The following is a 21283-nucleotide window of genomic DNA, read 5'->3' on the forward strand; positions in this document are numbered from 1 at the left end:
TCTTTGATGGTCTGCTTCATTCAAAGCACCTGAGAGTAGCATGCAATAGCAACAATATATTCAGCTTCAATAGTAGATAGAGAGATTGAGTCTTGCTTCTTGCTATGCCATGAGACCAACCGGTCACCTAGAAATAATGCACCACCACTTGTTCTCTTCTGATCATCAATGCAACCTGCCCAATCAGCATCAATATATGCTTACAAGATAAAATCTCCTTGCTTAGGATACCATAATCTATTACTGAGTGTCCCTTGTAGGTACCTAAAGATCTTGCTTACAACATTCATATGTGATTCCTTAGGTGCAGCTTGGAATCTGGCCACCATGCATATTGCCTGAACTATATTCAGTCTTGAAGAAGTTAGATACAATAGACTACCTATCATGGATCTATACAAAGTCTGATCCACCACCAATGATTCATCATTCTTGCTCAATTTATTGTCAGTCACCATGGGGGTACTTACCGGTTTACAATCTTCCAATTGGAATTTCTTCAACATCTCCTTTGCATACTTGATTTGTGAGATAAAGATTCTTTTATCTTGTTGTGATATCTGCAAACCAAGGAAGTATGTCAATTCACCAAGCATTAACATCTCAATTTTTGACTGCATCTGATTAGCAAATTCTTTGCAGAGGGTGTCCTTGTTTCCTCCAAAAATAATGTCATCTACATACACAACCATAATGATCATGTGGTTCCCATCTTTCTTTATGTACAAATTGCTATCAGCACTCCCCTTTTTGAATCCTTTCTCCTTCAGATACTGATCTAATCTTGAATACCATGCTTTGGGAGCTTGCTTTATACCATACAGAGCCTTCTTCAACTAGCACACAAAGGTCTCATCATCATGCAGTAGAAATCCTTCCGGTTTCTCCATGTACAGTTCTTCTTCAAAATTTCCATTTAGGAAGGAAGCTTTTACATCCATTTGGTATATTGTATAACCCTTGTAGGCAGAGAAGGCTATAAACATTCTAATTGCTTCTAATCTAGCTACCAGTGCAAATTTTTCTTCAAAACCAATCCCCTCTACCTGAGAGTATCCTTTGCACACCAGTCTAGCTTTATGCCTAACAATCTTACCTTCTTCATTCATCTTATTTCGGTAGACCCATTTTGTGCCAATGATGTTCTTGTCTTCCAATCTAGGGACTAATTCCCAAGTCTTTTCTTCTCAATGTGTTGCGGTTCTTCTTTCATGGCATTCATCCACTCTTGTCTTTTGTTGGCCTCACTGAATGTTTTGGGTTCAACTTCATTCATGAGGCATAGGTTGACTTTATCATCATTCCAGGCAAGTCTTCTTCTAGTCTGCTGACCATCACTCTTATTTCCCAAAATTTGCTCTTCTGACTGATTCAACTGTACATATCAATTTGGAGCCTTCTTGGATGCTTCCTCTAGTTTAATGTCTGATTGAGATTCATCATCTTCATCACTTGAATTATCATGCTAGTTAACCTCTAGTTGACATCCTTTGTGTATATCTTCATCAACTTTTACATGCATACTCTCAGTGACTCTTCTTAGGCTTTTGTTGTAGCATTTGTAGGCCTTGTTGTTAGATGAGTAACCAAGAAATATTTCTTCATCCCTCCTGGAGTCAAAACTTCCTAGTCCATCCATATCTTTCTTGATGAAGCACTTGCTTCCAAATACTTTGAAGTATTTGATTGATGGCTTCCAATCATACCACAACTCATAAGGCGTCATTTTGTTGTTTGTTCTTAATTGAACCTAATTCAAAGTTTATGCAATAGTTGATGAATAAATGATGAACAGTTAGTACCAAACTAGTATTGAGAGGGGGGAGTGAATTAGTATAGGCAAAAACACTTTTCCTTAAACTGGTTTGACTGAAAACTCTACACTTGATTGGCAAGCAATAACACCTGTCTAAACTAGATTACTGCTGGTAAAACATAGTAAGAATGTGAAAGACATAAACCGCTAACTCTTAACTTTCCACAGAATCTAACATCTTATTTACACTTCACCCATATGCATACACCAGTTATACATCAACGGAAATGTAAATACTTATTGGTTCAACATGCTTTACCGCTTGACAGAAAAAACAAAACATCACATGAAAAAGCATCACACATAACACACATATTTTTTCACGTGGAAACCCAACTGGTTAAAACCACGATGGGGATGAATACCCACAAGCTGTTCTTTGAACCCTTTTGAAGTCCGCTCTAGTACGAGCCTAGTCCGGTTAGAGAATTTTATAATAGGTTTTGTTAGGAACCGATACTGCTAGGGATCACCTGGTTAAGGGATGGCTAAAATACCCGGTTAAGGGTTAAACTCTATTAAAGATTACCTTGTTAGAGGATTTTAAGAACTAAATGATTTTGAGTCACCCTGTTAAAGGATTTTATAGCAAGCCTATTAGAGCTACCCTGTTAAGGGATTTTAAAATTGTTGAAGTGGTTAGAGATCAACAGGTATTACAATCATTTGGTAACAGCACTCAATGCCAATGCAGATCCACTTTAGTTCCTTCCTTTTGCAATCACACTCTGCGGGTATCTACTTTATTATCTATTCTGACAAGAATCACGTATCTCTTCTCTTGGATACACACTCACAACATTTGCCAACAACCTCAACATGAAAAACAACATCGACCTTATAGGAAACAGATAGGTCAGTAGCATAAACCCTAAGCCCTAAACATTTAGGTTAAGCAATTTAGTCGGTTCAATCCTAACCATTGAACATATTGCATTGATTACAACAATCTTGAATAGATCTCAAGACATTCTCCATCATTTTTTCTACACCACTTCTTGGAGGCTAATAACCCACCATGCATTCTCCACCATTTACAGAGACTTCGCACATTCCCGAGGTAGATAGGATCAATCTCCTTCATGCAATATTCTTCATGTGCACAAGACTGATGTGGCAACATGATCTAATCTTCATTACAATGCTAACTCATCACACGATATCATCGGTTGAATCACACAAGCTTGGAACACTTCAACTGGAAACCCTGAAGCTGAGACTACCAACTGGTAGTCATACCATTTGAAACCTTGATACAAAACATTCCATATACCGGTTCTCATTCCAACATATCAATTTTCCTTGAAGAAACATACCACTTCACTTTTTCACAAATACCGGTTCACAACATCATACCAGTTCTCTTGCCAATTGCTTATTTCAATATATCGGTTCACTCTTCAGCATATTGACATCAATGACAACATACAATATCATCATGTCATCATACTGGTTCATATGCCAACAATCTCGCACTTTGGCATTGATGGCAATATACAAAGATATCTCTCTGCATCACATCTTCTCCCCCAAAGTTGCAGATATCTTATTTCCATCACATCTTCTCACCCTTTGAAAACAATGCCAAAGTGGAGGCACAAGCTTTCCTATTCCACTATGCTGGTCCCCCTAAGGAGTAGCATCCTTCAACACATCAATCCTGAAAAGATTGGACACTACAATACCTGACTGATGTGGAGCACATACCTTTAGTTCAACTCTTGAAGGGGAAACACCCCTAATTCACCTCTCAAATAGGTAAAGGTAGCCTTTGGTAGATGCTTGGTGAATATGTCTGCTAACTGCTCCTTACTGGAAACATGTTCCAATAAATCCTCTTTGTTCTGAACCTTCTCCCTTAAGAAATGATACTTGAGCTCAAAGTGCTTGGTTCTAGCATGCAAAACCAGATTCTTGGAGATGTTAATTGCACTTGCATTGTCACAAAATATACTTACTAGTTCAGATACAGGAACTTTGAAGCCATTTAATACATGGTTCATCCAAATTGTCTGGGTGTAGTTCATGAAAGTTGCAACATTCTCTGCTTTTGTTGTAGACTGAGAGATACAACTCTACTTCTTACTCATCCATGAGACTAGTCTACCACCAAGAAAGAATGCACCACCGGTTGTGCTCTTCCGGTTGTCCACATTACCAGCCCAGTCAACATCTGTAAACACTTTCAAGTTGAAATCATTACTGTATGGATACCATAATCCATAGTCAATAGTTCCCTTCAGATATCTCAAAATCCGCTTGATTGCTACCAAGTGGGATTCTCTTGGGCTTTTCTGAAATCATGCAGTAATGCCCACTGCATGTGCAATGTCCAGTCTACTATGCACTACATAAAGCAACTTATCGATCATTGACCGGTATTCCTTCTCATTTACCAGCACTGAGACATCCTCTTTTGATAGTTTACAACCGGTCACCATCGGTGTACCAACTGGTTTGTTGTCTTCCATGCCAAGTCTTCAACACTTCTTTGACATACTTGGACTGAGTGATAAAGATTCCATCTTTCATTTGTTGAATTTGTAGTCCAATGAAGAACTTAATCTCCCCTATAAGTGACATCTCAAACTCCTCTTTCATCTCATCTACAAAATCATGACTCATCTTGTCATCTCCTCCAAAGATTATGTCATCAACAAATACCTCACAAATTAGAATTTGATCTCCTTCTGACTTTAGATAGATATTGCTATCTTCACTTGTTCTCTCAAATCCAATCTTCACAAGATGGGAGTGCAAGCATTCATACCATGCTCTAGGTGCCTGCTTTAGTCCATACAAGGCTTTATGTAGCCTACACACCATGTCACTATCTTCTGATAGGGAAAACCCATCTGGTTGCTCTATATACACTTCCTCTTCAAGTATTCCATTCAGGAATGTAGATTTTACATCCATCTGATATACTTGAATCCCTTAAAAGCTGCATATGCAAGAAGCATACGAACTCCTTCCAATCTGGCTATAGGAGCAAAGGTTTCTCCATAGTCTTCTCCTTCTTCTTGAGCATATCCTTTGCACACCAGTCTGGCTTTGTTTCTTACCACAGTGCCATCTTCATTCAATTTATTTTTGAAAACCCATTTGGTGCCTATGACATTTTTATGCTCAGGTCTAGGTACCAAAGACCATGTACCATTCTTTTCTATTTGGTCAAGTTCCTCTTCCATTGCCTTGATCTAGTCTTCATCTTTATGTGCCTCTTTGAGTGTTTTAGTCTCAAATTTAGAGATCATGGAAGAATTCTCTCTGACTTTTCTTCTTGTAAGGATTCCTGCATCGTTATCTCCTATGATTTTCTTTGGATCATGATTCAACTTAACATACCCAGGAATGATCTTAGTTGTTTCTTCTTTCTTTTCTTCTTCATCCTCATCTTCATCAGCATCAATATCTACTGGTGTAGGAGCACTGTTACTGGTGTTAGGTTGTTTTGCAACCAATTCCCATAAGGTTACTACTGGTTCATCTATCACTTGCTCACTATTGGTTTCCTCAGTCTTCTCAGAGGTTTCATCAATTCTCACATTGAAGCTTTCCACAATTCTCTGAGTCCTATTATCAAAACACTTGAGAGCTTTGCTCTTGGTGGAATACCCTAGGAATATTCCCTCATCACATTTTTCATCAAACTTGCTCTGGTGTTCTCTCCTCTTGATATAACATTTGCTACCAAACACTCTAAAGTAGCTTACCACTTGTGTCTTACCGGTCCAATACTCATAAGGATTCTTATCCTTACCTTTCTTGATGAGTACCCTGTTCATTATGTAGACTGTTCACCGCTTCTCTCCAAAAGGTGTGAGCAACCTTCCCTTGGATCAGCATTGTTTTGGCTGCTTCAACCATAGTCCAGTTGTTCCTCTCTGCTAGGTCATTCTGTTGTGGAGTCCGAGGGTAGACAGTTGCCTCTTGATGCCATTCTCTTCATAGTATTTGTTGAATTGACCAGAAGTGAATTCTCCTCCTTGATCAGCTCTAAGGCATTTGATTCTCTTACCGCTTTCTTTTTCTACCAGTGCTCTAAAGGCTTCAGACTTGTCCTTTAAAATTGTGACCCACATCATTCTTGAGAAATCATTAGTAAGAATCATAAAATACCTATCTCCCAGCACAATCCTATTTTTCATAGGAGCACACAAATTAGTATGCACAAGATCAAGTAAATTGTTTGCAGTAAAAGATTTACCTTTGAAGGTTGAGGAAGACATTTTCCCCAGTTGACACTCTCTGCATAAAGGAATTTTTGATTTTCTTAGCATAGGAAATCCTCTAACTACCTTGATCTTACTGGCCTTCACAATATTATCAAAGTTTATATGGTAGAGTCTCCTATGCCATATACATCTATCATCAAACTTATCCATTAGACATGTACTGACATTAGAATTCAGCTAAAATAGGTTACCTTTGATCTGCATACCAGTGGCCATTAGTTCACCATTCTTTCCTTTTATCTTGGACACTCCATTTTTGAATTTCAGAGTGAGTCTACTATCATTCAGCTGGGCAACAATCAAAAGGTTGTGTCTGAGACCTTCTACCTAGTACACATTGTCAACATTGCTTTTTCCATTCAGAGAGATAGAGCCTCTACCTTTTACCATCCATGGTTCATCATTACCAAAACAGACCACACCACCATCATATTCTTCTAGAGATAGAAACTTACTCTGGTCACCAGTCATATGGTGAGAACAACCACTGTCAATAATCCACTCATTGAAATTATCAAAGTGGGAGACAAGAGCCTTCTTGTCTGACATATCTTCCTTGACTGCTACAAATACAATATCTTCACTCTCTTCATCTTCCAATTCCTCATCAGTGACACCTTCATCAACTGCTACAAAATAGTTTCTCCGGTTTCCTCCTTTGAACTTCTTGAAATTTTTTGGTTTGTCCTTATTATCACCATTAGGATAGTTTACAACAATGTGTCCTATCCGGTTACAAGAAAAGCATTTCAAAGGGAGCTTACCTCTGTATTTACTGGTTCCCTTGGGAAGTCTTTTAGCAAGAAGAGCTTCAAATTCCATCAGGATCTCCTCATCATCCATTTCTCTACTTTGTCTTGGTTCACCACTAGCTTCTTTGCCTTTTCTAGATGGTGTAGCAGATGCTCTGAAGGTTGATTTAGTCTTCTGAATACTACCATCATAATTATTTAGCTCATAAGTTGTTAACTTTGCAATGATGGAGTCCAGGGATACCTTTGTCTTGTCTATAGACCTTAACTCCTGAATAGCAGCAACCCTTATTGCATAGACCAGTAATAAGGATCTCAAAACTTTGCTAACAATAGTGGAATCTTCCATTTTACCACCTGCACTCTTGATATCTCCAACAATAGTTTTGATTCTTATTCCATATTGTTGAATGGTCTCTCCTTCAACCATCTGCATGTCTTCAAACTTTCCCCTAAGGCTTTCTTCCTTAGCTTGTTTCACATGATCATCACTGCCATAGATATTTTCAAAGGCATCCCATACTTCTTTCAGATTCTCTTTATCCTGAACATCAATAAACTCAATGTCAGATAAACTGCTAATTAGGGCTTCCATGACTTGCCCATTCTCCCAAATCTCTCTCTTTTGATCATCAGTGAGAGTACCGGTAGGGATAACATAAGCATTCTCAACATAGCTCCAGTGTTGAGCACCCATACTTCTGATGTATATCTTCATTCTGTCCTTCCATATTTTAAAGTTGTATTTGTTGAACTTTGGACCTTCCCTCTTCATCATTAGAGTAGGATCTTTACCTCAAATGGTTAAGCTTACAACACAAAGGACCTGGAAGATGCTTTGATACCAATTGATGAATAAATGATGAATAATTAGTACCAAACTGGTACTAAGAGGGTGGGGGTGAATCAATATAGGCAAAAAAACTTTTCCTTAAACTGGTTTGATTGAAAACTCTACACTTGACTAACAAGCAATAAAACCAATCTAAACCAGATTACTGTTGGTAAAACACAGTAAGAATATGAAATACATAAACCGGTAACTCTTAACTTTCCACACAATCTAACATCTTATTTCCACTTCACCCATATCCATACACTAGTGATACATCAATAGAAATGTAAAGACTTACTAGTTCAACATGCTTTACCATTTGACAAAAAATAACAAAGGATCACATGAAAAAGCATCACACATAGCACACATATTTTTTCATGTGGAAACCCAACTAGGAAAAACCACGGTGGGGATGAATACCCACAAGCTATTCTTTGAACCCTTTTGAAGTCCACTATGTTAGGAGCCTAGTCTGGTTAGAGACTTTTACAATAGATTTTGTTAGGAACAGATCTTGCTAGGGATCACCCGGTTAAGGGTTAAACACTGTTAAAGATTACCTTGTTAGAGGATTTTAAGAACTAAATGATTTTGAGTCACCTTGTTAAAGGATTTTATAGCAAGCCTATTAGAGCTACCCTGTTAAGGGATTTTCCAACTATTGAAGTGGTTAGAGATCAACAGGTATTACAATGATTTGGTAACAACACTCAATGCTAATGCAGATCCACTTTAGTTCCTTCCTTCTGCAATCACACTCTGTAGGTATCTACTCTCTTATCTATTCTGGCAAGAATCACGTATCTCCTCTCTTGGATACACACTCACAACATTTTCCAACAACCTCAACATGAAAAACGACATTGACCTTATAGGAAACAGATAGGTCAGTAGCATAAACCCTAAACCCAAAACATTTAGGTTAAGCAATTTGGTTGGTTCAATCCTAACTGTTGAACATATTGCATTGATTACAATAGTCTTGAATGAATATCAAGACATTCTCCATCATTCATTCTACACCACTTCTTGGAGGCTAATAACCCATCACGTATTCTCCACCATTTACAGAGACTTCCCACATTCTTGAGGTAGATAGGATCAATCTCCTTCATGCAAGATTCTTCACACGCACAAGACTAACATGGCAACATGATCTAATCTTCATTACAATGCTAACTCATCACATGATGTCATTGGTTGAATCACATAGGCTTGGAACACTTCAATCAAAAACCTTGAAGCTGAGACTACCAACTGGTAGTCATACCATTTGAAACCTTGATACAAAACATTCCATATACCGGTTCTCATTCCAACATACTAGTTCACCTTGAACAAACATACTGCTTCACTTTTTCACAAATACTGGTTCACAACATCATACCGGTTCTCTTGCCAGTTGCTTACTTCAATATACCAATTCACTCTTTAGCATATTGACATCAATGACAACATACAATATCATCATGGCATCATACCGGTTCATATGCCAACAATAGTATGAACAACTTCCTTCCAATATGTGTCCAATAGACTAGCCTCATTTAACATGGTTCTGGCCATCTCCTTGACTATCCTATTCTTCCTTTCTACCAAACCATTTTTCTATGGTAGCCTAGGAGCTGAGTATTACCTTCTAAGTCCATTTTTTTCACAATAATTTTCAAATTCATTTGATGTAAACTCTCCACCCCGGTCTGAGCTTAGGCATTTTAACCTGCACCCACTTTCTTTCTCCACCATCTTCCTAAAGATCTTGAATCTTTCAAATGCTTGTGATTTATCTTGTAGGAAGGTGACCCATGTCATTTTTGAGTAGTCATCAATAAAGAGCATGAAGTATCTTTCTCCTAGAAGTGCTCTTGTCCTAGTTGGACCACATAGATCTGTATGCACAATTTGAAGTGGTCTTGAGGTGTTGTGCTCTTTTTTCCTGAAGCTCACCTTAGTTTTCTTACCTTTCACATATTCATCACAAAATGTGTTTACCGGTTTGATGATGGGTGGAATATTCCTCACACACCCCTTTCTTCTTACTGCAACTAGGTTATCAAAATTTATGTGGCCTAATCTTTGGTGCCATAGCCAATTTTCATCTACTTGTCCTACCATACATTGGGACTCATAGAATTCCTTTAGATTATAGACATTACCATTTGTTCTCTTTCCTTCTGCCACAACTCGGCTGGTACTGTCTTTCTTTATTTGGCAACTGATTGAGTCAAAGGTGAATTTGTAACCTTTGTCACACGTTTGACTCACACTCAGAAGATTGTGCTTAAGGCCTTCCACATAATATACATCATGTGCCTTCAATTTTCCATGAATACTTAGAGTACCTTTTCCCTTTATTTTTATGGATGAGTTGTCTCCAAACCTTATTGAACCACCATTCTAGTCCTCAAGATTGATGAATTTACTTTTCTCACCAATAATATGGTTGCTCCAACCCATAGATTTTTCCTTTCAACATGTAAGGCAGTCTGCACTATGAGACTTGATTTTGCCTTTTCCTTTTCTTTCTCAACTCATACTGGTTTAGTTTCCTTCTTCTTGTCAGCTGCTATGTTGTGTTTAGGTTTAGTTATTGGTTCTTGATTAGGATTTGATTTCTTCTGCTTGATCTTCTAGTTTTTACACAACTTTGCTATGTGTCCAAACTCTTGACAGTTATAGCATTTTATATCTTCATATAGGCGAACATCCTTAAAATTATTGTGGGGTACCAGTTTATTCTTCCTACATTCAAAACTCTTATGACCATATGCATTGTACTTATAGCAAACAACATTCATACCATAGAGTGCATTAAATGTATTTCTACTTTAATAACTCATAGAGGGCTTATTGATTAATCTACAGTCAGCCATTTTATGCACAAATTTGTTGCACCGATAATAGTAACCATGAAAGTTTAAAACATACCGGTTATGTTGCCTTGGTCCTAAATGGGACTATCTTATCAGGTTTCTTCCCTTCATGTTGTTGAATCTAGTGAAACCTTTGTGATCAACCCTTGCATTTCTCCTTGGATATGCATGTTGATATGAGAAGTGTGGCCTCTGGTTCATTGCTTTATATCGATTTGAGTGGTGATTTCCAACAACATTTGCATATGTCTTTTTGCTGGTATCCTTGCCTATGGTGAATGTCTTCTTTCATTCACCTTCAAAAGAAGAGGTGAACTTTATTTCTTTTCCAAATTTATCTTTGTAGGTTAAACTTTGACCTACTTCAAATCCTAAACCACCAGTGTCTTTGTATTGCTTCTATTTGCTCAACATCTTGTCTAAGGCCTTGACGTTGCCTTCATCTTTGCTCCTTATTTTTATTTCTTCCTTACTTTCTTCAAGCTCCTTTCTGAGCTTCACTATCTCTGCTTCCAACTCTTGATGCTCCTTTTCCTTCTTTGTCAAATCAGAGGATGTAGCTTCACATATCCTCTTAGTTTCTTCCGGCTGCAATTTCAAGTCAGATATAACTTGACTGGACTCATCTAGGGATTGCTTCAAGAGATCTTGTTCATCTACTACAATAAGCTTAACCTTTTTGAGTTCTCTTCTTATTTTTATCAATTCCTTAAGAGAACTGATAAGTTCACCTTCCAAGTCCACTTCAGCTTCAATATCATCAATTGGTTCACCAAGTGCCATGAAGAGATTGAATTTTCTGTCATTCTCATGGTAATCATCTTCTGATGCATTTTCTTCATCTGTTGTATTATCCTCAATAGTATATAGGCTATTTTGATTCTGGTAGCCTCTCCTTCCTTGTTGGTAGTTGTTTCTTTCTCTATTTTTGCCAACAGATTTTCTGAACTCTCTTGACTCATCTCCACTGCTTTCTTTGTAAGGACAATTTGCAGCAAAGTGTTCGACCTTCCCACAGTTGAAATATCTAAGTGGTAGCTTTCCTTTATACTAGTCGGATCTTCTTTTGAGCTTCTTGACAAATTTTGCTACTTCTGCATCAGAGTTTTCACTGGATTCTTTATGAGTAACTGTTTATTTCCCCTTTTTGGTGATGTTGAATGCTGCTTCTTTCCTTAAGGAAGTATCACCAGTTTTTCTCATCTCATAGGTTGTCAGTGAGCTAAATAACTTATCCATTGTAAAATTCTTTAGATCCTTGGCTTCTTCTATGGTAGACACCCTAGTATCATACTTGGGTGTGAGAGATGTAAGTACCTTCTTGATAAGAATCTCATCTACAATCTCTTCTCCAAGTCCCCTGATGGTGTTCATAGTTTCATCAAATCTGTGAAGATAGTTTGCAATATTTTCATCATCTTTCATCTTTATGCTTTCAACTTGGCCTCTTTGACTTTTGCATCTCCTTCAAACAACCTCTACAATTTATCCTGTCTCCTTTGCTGAAACACAGTTCATGACTTTGACAAACTCATTATCAGACAACCCACTCAAGATAGCATGTTTGGCCTTTGCATTATTGTCATACTCCTGTTTGGCATCTAGATCAGTGGGAGGAACACTAGGAAAAACATACCCATTCTTGATAGACATCCACACATCAAAATCTAGGGAAGAAATATAGGTCTCCATTCTTCTGCTCCAGAAGGCATAGTTGGATCCATCAAACATGGGAACTTTAGAGGAAGGAGACTCATTTCTTGTCATTGTGTTAAAATTCTAGAATCTACCCAAGGTTTAAAGATAACCAAGAACCTACACTCTGATACAAATTATTGAACACAAAGTACCACTAAGAGGGGGGTGAATCAGTGGTTCCTAAACTTTTTGACCTTTCAAAATAGCTTCTAAATACATATTAATAATTTAAGCACTAAACAATCAAACCGGTAAAGCAGGAAGGAAAGCCAAAGATATCAATCATACAAATGTAACTCATAACACTAGATGTACGAGGAAAACCCAATATGGGAAAAACCTCAATGAGAAAAGTTGTTGTAGACTACTGCTCCAATCCGGCCTCACAAGTAAAACACTGGATTACAAAGATTTAGGGCACCAACCCAAGGAGCACCAATCCCTTCTACTTTAGGGAACCACCCCAAATAGCACCAACCCTTGCACCAAGCTCAAACTTGGCAATGTATATTGAAATACAATTTAGATACAGTTAAAGATTATTGTTTAAAATGAATTCTACAACTCTTGATCAAATATCTTACTACCGGTTGACAGTCTTTTCTCCTCTACTTAATCTCACACTATCGGTTGTGAGATTTCTTTATCTAATTCTTGACCTCTGTTATTACTCTTTCCCTCACATAGTCCCACTACACACTGTGTCACATCTAGATGTTGCCTTTTTTTACTACACCTTGCCAGTTTTGCTTAATTGTGAAACTAAACTTATACCGCTACTCAATCACTACCGGTTAAACCCTCTCACAGGTTTGTTTGGTTACTTATGTTGCAACTTTCTTAGAATAAATTCCAAGGCTACAATTATTCTATTCACTTAATCTCTCTTCTCTCTTTTCTTTCTCTACAACATCAACTTGCTCTGTCTCGAGGTCATATATTTATCACCATGGTTTCCTGCCAAAAACAAATTCAAATTCAGAGTAGTTAGGGTTTCCTTTTCCAAACACAATCTTCATGAGATCCAATCCAGTCTGTCTTAGGTCGATCACCTATACTCCAGGGATGCATCTGTACACATTTCCATTACCCAATGCATACTTGCTAAAGATAGTAATCACATACAAGATTTCCTATCTTAAAATCTGTCGACTCATAAAATGCTCATTTGTTTCCTTTTCAAAGTCTTCTTGCAATCGGATTTCCTTTGCATTGATCTAGGTGCCAACTGCTCCTTGATCTTCCTCTTTTATCCTTTCTTCCTTGAGCCACATCAGTTAGTTACAATCTTGTGATTTGTTGTTGTTTCATTAGTGTCCACTAGTTGTTTCAACAATCATGTCAATGGAGGCTTCATCGACCTCTGCATGTTTGCCACCTCAGCTCCACATGGAATCACAATGATTAATCACTTAGCTCACCGATACACAGTTGGTTGACACTTGACCATTCAACAAACTTATACTAGTACATCCCTTTACTAATGAGATCTTCTTCTTTTGCTAACCGACACTATACACTTCATCGGTAATACATCTAACTTTATCATTGTGCCTCTTCAACAAAAATAGGCAGTCAACCTTCAGACCGATGTATTTCTCTACCAACTGTTACACAACATGTTAATATGTACACAATCTTCATCCCGATTTATGCCTTATTAGTAAACCTTCATTCTATCTGCTCAGTCTCATGTGAATTGCCATCATACTGGTCACTCCTTTGTTATTACTAGTTGACATCAATGACAACTTAATGCCAAAATGCCAATAGGCTACTACATTTAATGAGTTGAGAACTATAGAAAACACCTCTGTTAATAGGGATACCTTTGTTGGAAAGTTATCTTCTTTTGAGCTTGAGGAATTTGGTCCTTCTAGAGTTGAAAAATCTGAACCTCCTTTTCATGCATCTACATCATCTATCAGCGAGCGTTATTGGAAACCCTTAAATGCTAAGGAACTAGAGGAAATGAAGAGTTTGAGAAAATTGAAGCCCTATTTTATAGAAGACTACCTAAAGGTTGTGGAGGAAGTATGAAGAAAAATCACATTTTAAATATTTTGCATGTAATAAGATAGGTCATTTTGCATCTAGATGTCCTAAAAGGAATTCAAGATTTGAGGAAAGAGTTGGAAGATCTTTTAGACCTAACCATGATTATCAGAACAAGCATAAGTATAAGAGAAATAAATAAAAATCATGCTACTATGCTGATGAGGAAGGTTTAACTAATTCTGATGATGAATTGACACAAGATTCAGCTAGTGGATCCAACAATGGAAAGGAATGAGTATTTTTTGCTATCAAGGAAGATGATTTGGTCCCTGAAGAAAAGGTCCTTGCTATTAAAATTGAAGACAAGGATGAATAGGTGATAGATAGTGGATGTTCACATCATATGACTAGAGATAAAAGGAACTTTCTATCTTTGCAAGAATTTGATGGCAGTCTGGTTAGATTTGGAGATGACAAAGCATGCATGATCAAGGGAAGATGAACTATATCACTAGATGGTAGGCTTGATACTGATAATGTTTAATATGTTGAAGGTTTAAGGAATAATCTTTTGAGTATTGGATAGTTGGTGGATAAGGGATTTCAGTTACAGTTCAAGGATGAAAAATACAAGATTATCAATAGATTTGGATTTGAGATTTCAACCGGTACTCAAATGAAAGGTAACATCTTTCATTTGAACTCTAGTTGGAAGACATTTTTTATTGCAAAAATTGATGAGAGTTGGCTATGGCAGAAAAGGTTGTGTCATGCAAATTTTGATTGCATTGTAAAGATGACTTCGACTCAGGCAGTTAGAGATATACCTAAGATTGTGAAGCCCTATAATCCAGTATGTAAGGAATGTCAAATGGGAAAGCAAGTCAAAACTTCTTTTAAAAGTATAGAAGACAAATCTAATGATGTTCTTGGTCTTATTAATACTAATTTGTGTGGTCCTACTAGAATCAATTTTTTTTAGGGTGATAGATATTTTATGCTAATCATTGATGATTATTCTAAAATGATGTGGGTTACTTTTCTAAGGGAGAAATATGAAGCATTTGAAAAGTTTAAAATATTTAAAGCTAAAGTTAAGGTAGAGCCATGATTGAAGATTAAATGCTTAAGATCATATCAGTGTGGAGAATTCATTTCTGGTGAATTTAATAGCTATTATGAAAAGAATGGCATAAGGAGACGGTTATTTGCACCCCAAACATCTCAGCAGAATGTAGTTATGGAAAGGAAGAACAAAACTATCTTGGATGCGGCTAGAACTATGATGATGGAAGCTAATCTTCCTCATATCTAGTGGAGAGAAGTTGTGAGCATGGTGGTATACACATTCAAGAGTTCATACCAAGAGTGACACTGGTAAGATACCTTATGAATAATGGTTTTGTCATACACCTACAGTTAAGTATTTCAGAATCTTTTGTGGTAAATGCTATATCAAAAGAGATGATTCCATTAGAAAGTTTGATCCTAAATGTGATGAAGGGATATTTATTGGTTATTCTAATGAAAGAAAATCATATAGATGTTATAACAAAAGATTGTAGAGAATTGTGGAGAGCACTAATGTCAAGGTGGATGAGAAAAATAAAAATCAAAATAGAACTTATGAGAGAGAACTGATAGTGGAGATGATCATAACTAAATTGGTAGCACTTACACTGGAACAAAATGTTGAACTAGCTACTCCAGAAGTATCAGAAAATTCAATAGTAACTAAAGATCGGAGTAGAGGAACATAAAGTCAAAAGAATCCTTGGTATGTAAGGTTAAATCATTCAGAAGATCAGATCATTGGAGACAAAAACAAAGGAGTGATGGGAAGAAGAAGTTTGGCAACTAATGAGGTATGCTTAATTTCTCAAATTGAACTATCATCATTAATTGAAGCATGTAAAGATGAAAATTGTATGAAATCTATGGAAGAGGAATTAGATTAGATAGAAAAGAATAACACGTGGACTTTAGTTTGCCAACCTAAAAATAAGAATGTTACTGGAACTAAATGGGTTTTTAGGAATAAGTTGAATGAAGATGGACAAGTTGTGAGGAATAAAGCTAGATTGGTTTGTAAAGGATATTCTCAAAAGGAAGGAATCGATTATGATGAAAAATTTTCTTCGGTAGCTAGGATTGAAGCTATGAGATTATTTCTTGCTTATGCTACCCATAAAAACTACAAGGTTTATCAAATGGATATTAAGTGTGCATTTCTGAATGGATATCTTGAAGAGGGAGTTTACATTGAGAAACCTGATGGATTTTCACTTTCAAATGACAAAAACATGGTTTGCAGGTTAAGGAAAGCACTGTGTATGGTGGCTAGATTTCAAGATGCCCCAAAGAAATATCATGTAAATATTGTGAGAAGAATCTTTAAATATATAAAGGGTACACTTGATTATGGTTTATGGTATCCAAAGAATAATGACTTTACTTTGCAAGCTTTCACAAATGTTGATTGGGTAGCATGCATTGATGACCGAAAGAGCACTAGTGGTGGTGCCTTCTTGCTTGGTGATAGATTAGTCTTATGGCACAACAAGAAACAAGAATCCATCTCTTTATCCATTGCTAAGGCTGAGTACATAGCTACTACTACATGTTGTTCTCAAGTTCTTTGGATGAAGCAAACACTCAAGGACTTCTAGGTAGAGTATGCAGATCCCATCTCCATCAAATGTGACAAATCAAGTGTAATTAACATCTTTAATAACCCTTTCATGCCATCAAGGACAGAACACATAGAAATTAAGTATCATTTCTTGAGGGAGAAGGTAGTTGAAAAGGAAGTCAAGGTTTAATATGTAAGTACTGGTGAGCAAGTGGCTAACATTTTTATAAAACCTTTGCCTAAGGATAGTTTTGAATATCTAAGACTACAATTGGGAGTTGTTCCTCACTCTTTCAACACTTAAGTGGATATATAGGCTTGTGGTTTAGGGGGAGCTCATAGCTTCACATTCTACATTCTTGAGCTTGTGTGGTAATATGTTTCTCAAGGGGAGACAATCATTATTTCTTAATAGGATCAACAAAATGATAGCAGGTGTTGCAGATGCATAGGCACAACAAAAGTGTATGTGATTAAAAAATTGTGATTTTAACCATATGTACAATGTATTTGTCACAAGGGAAGTGTTTCCAACAGAGAAAAGAGAGAAGATGTGAGGTTGGCAATTGGTTTCCCTACCCTTTCCCATTGTTGTCAAAGGGGGAGAAATTGAGAGGTGTTGACATCAATGCCAAAGGGGGAGATTGTTGGTATTGAGTTGTCTTTGGTGTCAACATACATAGATGCAAAGTTGATTTAGGTTCAAGATTCAAGGAGAGAAATATTGGTTCAGGCATTGGCATTAATGTATGGGAGTTTTTTCTCATGTCAAATACCTAGTGTGTTTATCGCCACTTATTGTGCACATGAGTTTATTGATGAGAGATTTCATTTCAGAAAGATACCTTGTTTGCCTTGGAGATCAATCGAGTCTTGTTGATAAAGATACGTAGGCAGAGAACACAACATGTTTATCGCCATGGTCTCTGTGCATTCGCAAGATATGTCTTTTCTAGAACTACTAGAGATCTTTCGAAATTGTTACAAATTGGTACTGTGTTGACACCATTGCACAAGTTGTCGATCATGGGGCTACTGTCGTCAAAGCATAGGGATATCACACCCTTTAAGAACCATGGAACAATCGAACATGTGTGTGGAAAGATCCCTAGAGTGTGATCGGCTAGTATGAGACTTGTGTGGAACACATTGAAACAACACTATCAGGGATTAGAGATCAGGTGGAACAAGATTTGATGACAATGAAGACTAAGTGAGCTACACTTCCATCAAATGGTAGACTGAAAAAGAAAAGGGTGGGGCCCCTTTAGATATAAATGAGACCTGGCATCTAAAATAAGGTTGATCAACTGATCAGACAGTTTTGGAACTAAGGAATGTATAGTGTAGAGATAACCATTGATTAGGAGGGTAGACCCCACTTCAACCAAACTAGTGACAGTTGTGTGGTAAAAAATAAATAGGTGGACCCCACCTCGGCCATGTTGTCTATGGGTAGATGGGAATGCAATAAGGCTTCAGAAAAATTTTGCGGTATACCCAATATGTTCTCCACCACACCAATGAAAGACAAAATAAAAGTGGCCCACATGGACGTTTGAATCGATGGCACAATGGGAGATGGTGAGGATGTAGCATATACAAGATAAATTATATGTTGCTGACATGGAATGGTTGTTGTCTATTTGATCAAATTTGATTGCTAAAGGAAGACTAAAGAAAAAAAAATGATCTCGTGAGATATTAAAGAGGAAGGACATGCATAGTCCTGACATGCTATATGTACACTTTGCGATGTTGAATATGCAATGTGTATTACACCCAATACCAACACAAAAGTGGTTCATAATGCCGACTCAAAAATGGTCCAAATTTTGGAAATCTTGGATTGGTGCATTAAAAGAATTTCTTGGGACTTGATTTGACAACTGTTTGATAATTTTTTGTCAAAATAAAGATTGAGAGATGATAAGATCAAAGTATAAATAGACTATGTGAATGATCCTAACACAACATAGGAAATTGTGTAGATCACGTTTTGTAAAATCGATGCAAACTATTTATTTGTTTGATCTATGATGATTTATCTTCTAGCCAACATTTCAGAGGTGAATGAAAAATATATAAAGAGGATGTATGTCAAAAAAGTTGATGGATGTAAGGTTAATGAATTCTGAAATGAGATCAGAGTGTGAAGAACATAGAGAGTATGTGTAAACATCACACTGTGTAATTCACATCAAGTGAAACAAAGAGAACATAGAGAATGAATTAGAGAGTAGATATCTGATTGGAACAAAGACAAGATAGAGTGCAGTGAGTTGTTGCAAAGACCGAAGAGTAGAAGACAAATCCTGTAAGTAGAAAAGAGCAGATTCAGTTTCAGGTGTGGAAAACACGACGTGTGTTACAATACATCATTTGTAACAAGGTGCTTAAACTATATTTTAATATTTATTCATTGTAAACATCTATGTTGGTGCTCAGATAGGGTATTGGTGCTCCTTTCCAGGTTGGTGCCCATAAAATTTATAATCAAACTTTCCATTGCGAGGCTGGATTAGAGAAAAAGACTCTAGCAGCATTTCTCACCGAGGTTTTCTATCATGCCCAAAATTTAGGGCAAAAACGGAACAATTTTTTTTTTTTTAAAACATACTAAATAATTAACAAGTTCACTCACACGACAAGCGTTATTGAAATTTCCATAATTATGTTCGAGCTAATTCTGAAATGAATCAAGCATCAATAATTTGTTTAAGTTTATTTGCGGAAAGCTAACTGGTTTAATTTTATCTCCCCGAGATACCTAGACATTAGGTTTATTAAATCAATCACGTTAAAGAAAATAGGAGAGGAAATTTAATTCAATCCCCAAATAAGACATATAGTCTAAACATCCAATTTAAAATTTTAATACTCTAATTAAATTAACCGGGACAAAATTAAGTATTTATTACATCAAATACATTTAAAATTATAAAGGCTAGGCTTACTTCTTATGATTTATATATTTCACTTCCCTTTTTACTTCCTATGAGTAATCCTACGGAAGTATTTAAATGTTTAAAACTCTATTAAAAAAAAACATTTAAATATTTAAAACTTTATTAAAAAAAACTTACTCCAATTTATAACCAGAATATGTATATTTATATATATATATATTTATATTTAAATATATAAATATATATATATATATATATAATTTTACATTATTTTTAATCCATTTAGAATTATGTTCCCAAGATAATAGTTACTTTGCTTTCCAATCCTAATTAGGGTTTTATATCTTTTTTTAACATATATTAATAACTCTGAAAAACTATCATAATATTATTATCTTTTTTTATTTACCCTAGCCCTACCCGGGCTAGGGTTTAATCCATTTTTTTTAATCACTGAGTAATTTTTTTCAGGGTCGAAACCCTAAGGCGGCGGCCATGTTTGTTGCAGGTTTCGAAGATGGCGATGGGGAGGGCCAAGGCGCCACTGTGTGGGCGCACAATGGGCGCCACGACACCACTGTGTGTCCACATAGTGGGCGCCGCTAGCGGCTCACACCACTGTGTGGCCACATAGTGGGAGCTGAGCGGCCCGCACTGTGTGTTCACACAGTGGGTGCCGCACGGCCCTCACTGTGTGTACACACAGTGGGGTCTGCGTGAAACCCCAAATTCCCTTATTTATTTATTTTTTAAATATATTTTATATAAATATATATATATATATATTTTATATAAATATATATATATATATATATATATTTATATTTATATTTATATAAATTTAAAATCTTAAAGTTATAAGAGTGAAAAATATACCAATATATATATTCTTTTTTAATAAGATTTACATGCACAGATTTTAAACAAAACTAATAAAGGAAAAGCATTATGTTAATTCAAATATATATATATATATATATACTTAGGCTTTTTGTTTATTCGTTTTTAATTGCTGATAAAAGAATTGAAGTAAAATCTATTGTAAAGCTTTTTAATCAACACTAAATAGAAATACAAATCAGATATACATTTTAGGAAATACAATATACTTCTCTATAATATATAGATTCATTGATTTTTTTCCCACTAATAAAATAATTACGTAAAACTCTTTTTTTTCTTTTTTTTTAAATACTTAGGATCTTTCAGCAAAAATAAACTCCTATTTCTCAACAAGTAGAACATAGATAAAATTTAATTGGAAACTATTTTTTTTCCATAATACAAAAGAAGCTTTTGCATGCAACTCAAAGTGGCTTTTCTTTTTCTGAAACAAAAACAGAAGTAGAAATAAAACAAGCTTTTCTTTTTACAACTCTAAGATATTTTTGCAAATTTTACAGGATGTTTCTTTGTTTAGCTACAACAATAAAACTCAAGTCTAGTTTCAAGAATTACAACTTGCTTCTCTTTTCTATGAATGAGGCATACTTCTATAACAAATTTAAACAAATATTTGCAACTAGATT

The sequence above is a fragment of the Cryptomeria japonica genome, chromosome 4, assembly GCF_030272615.1.
Source record: "Cryptomeria japonica chromosome 4, Sugi_1.0, whole genome shotgun sequence".
NCBI classification, from domain to species: domain Eukaryota; kingdom Viridiplantae; phylum Streptophyta; class Pinopsida; order Cupressales; family Cupressaceae; genus Cryptomeria; species Cryptomeria japonica.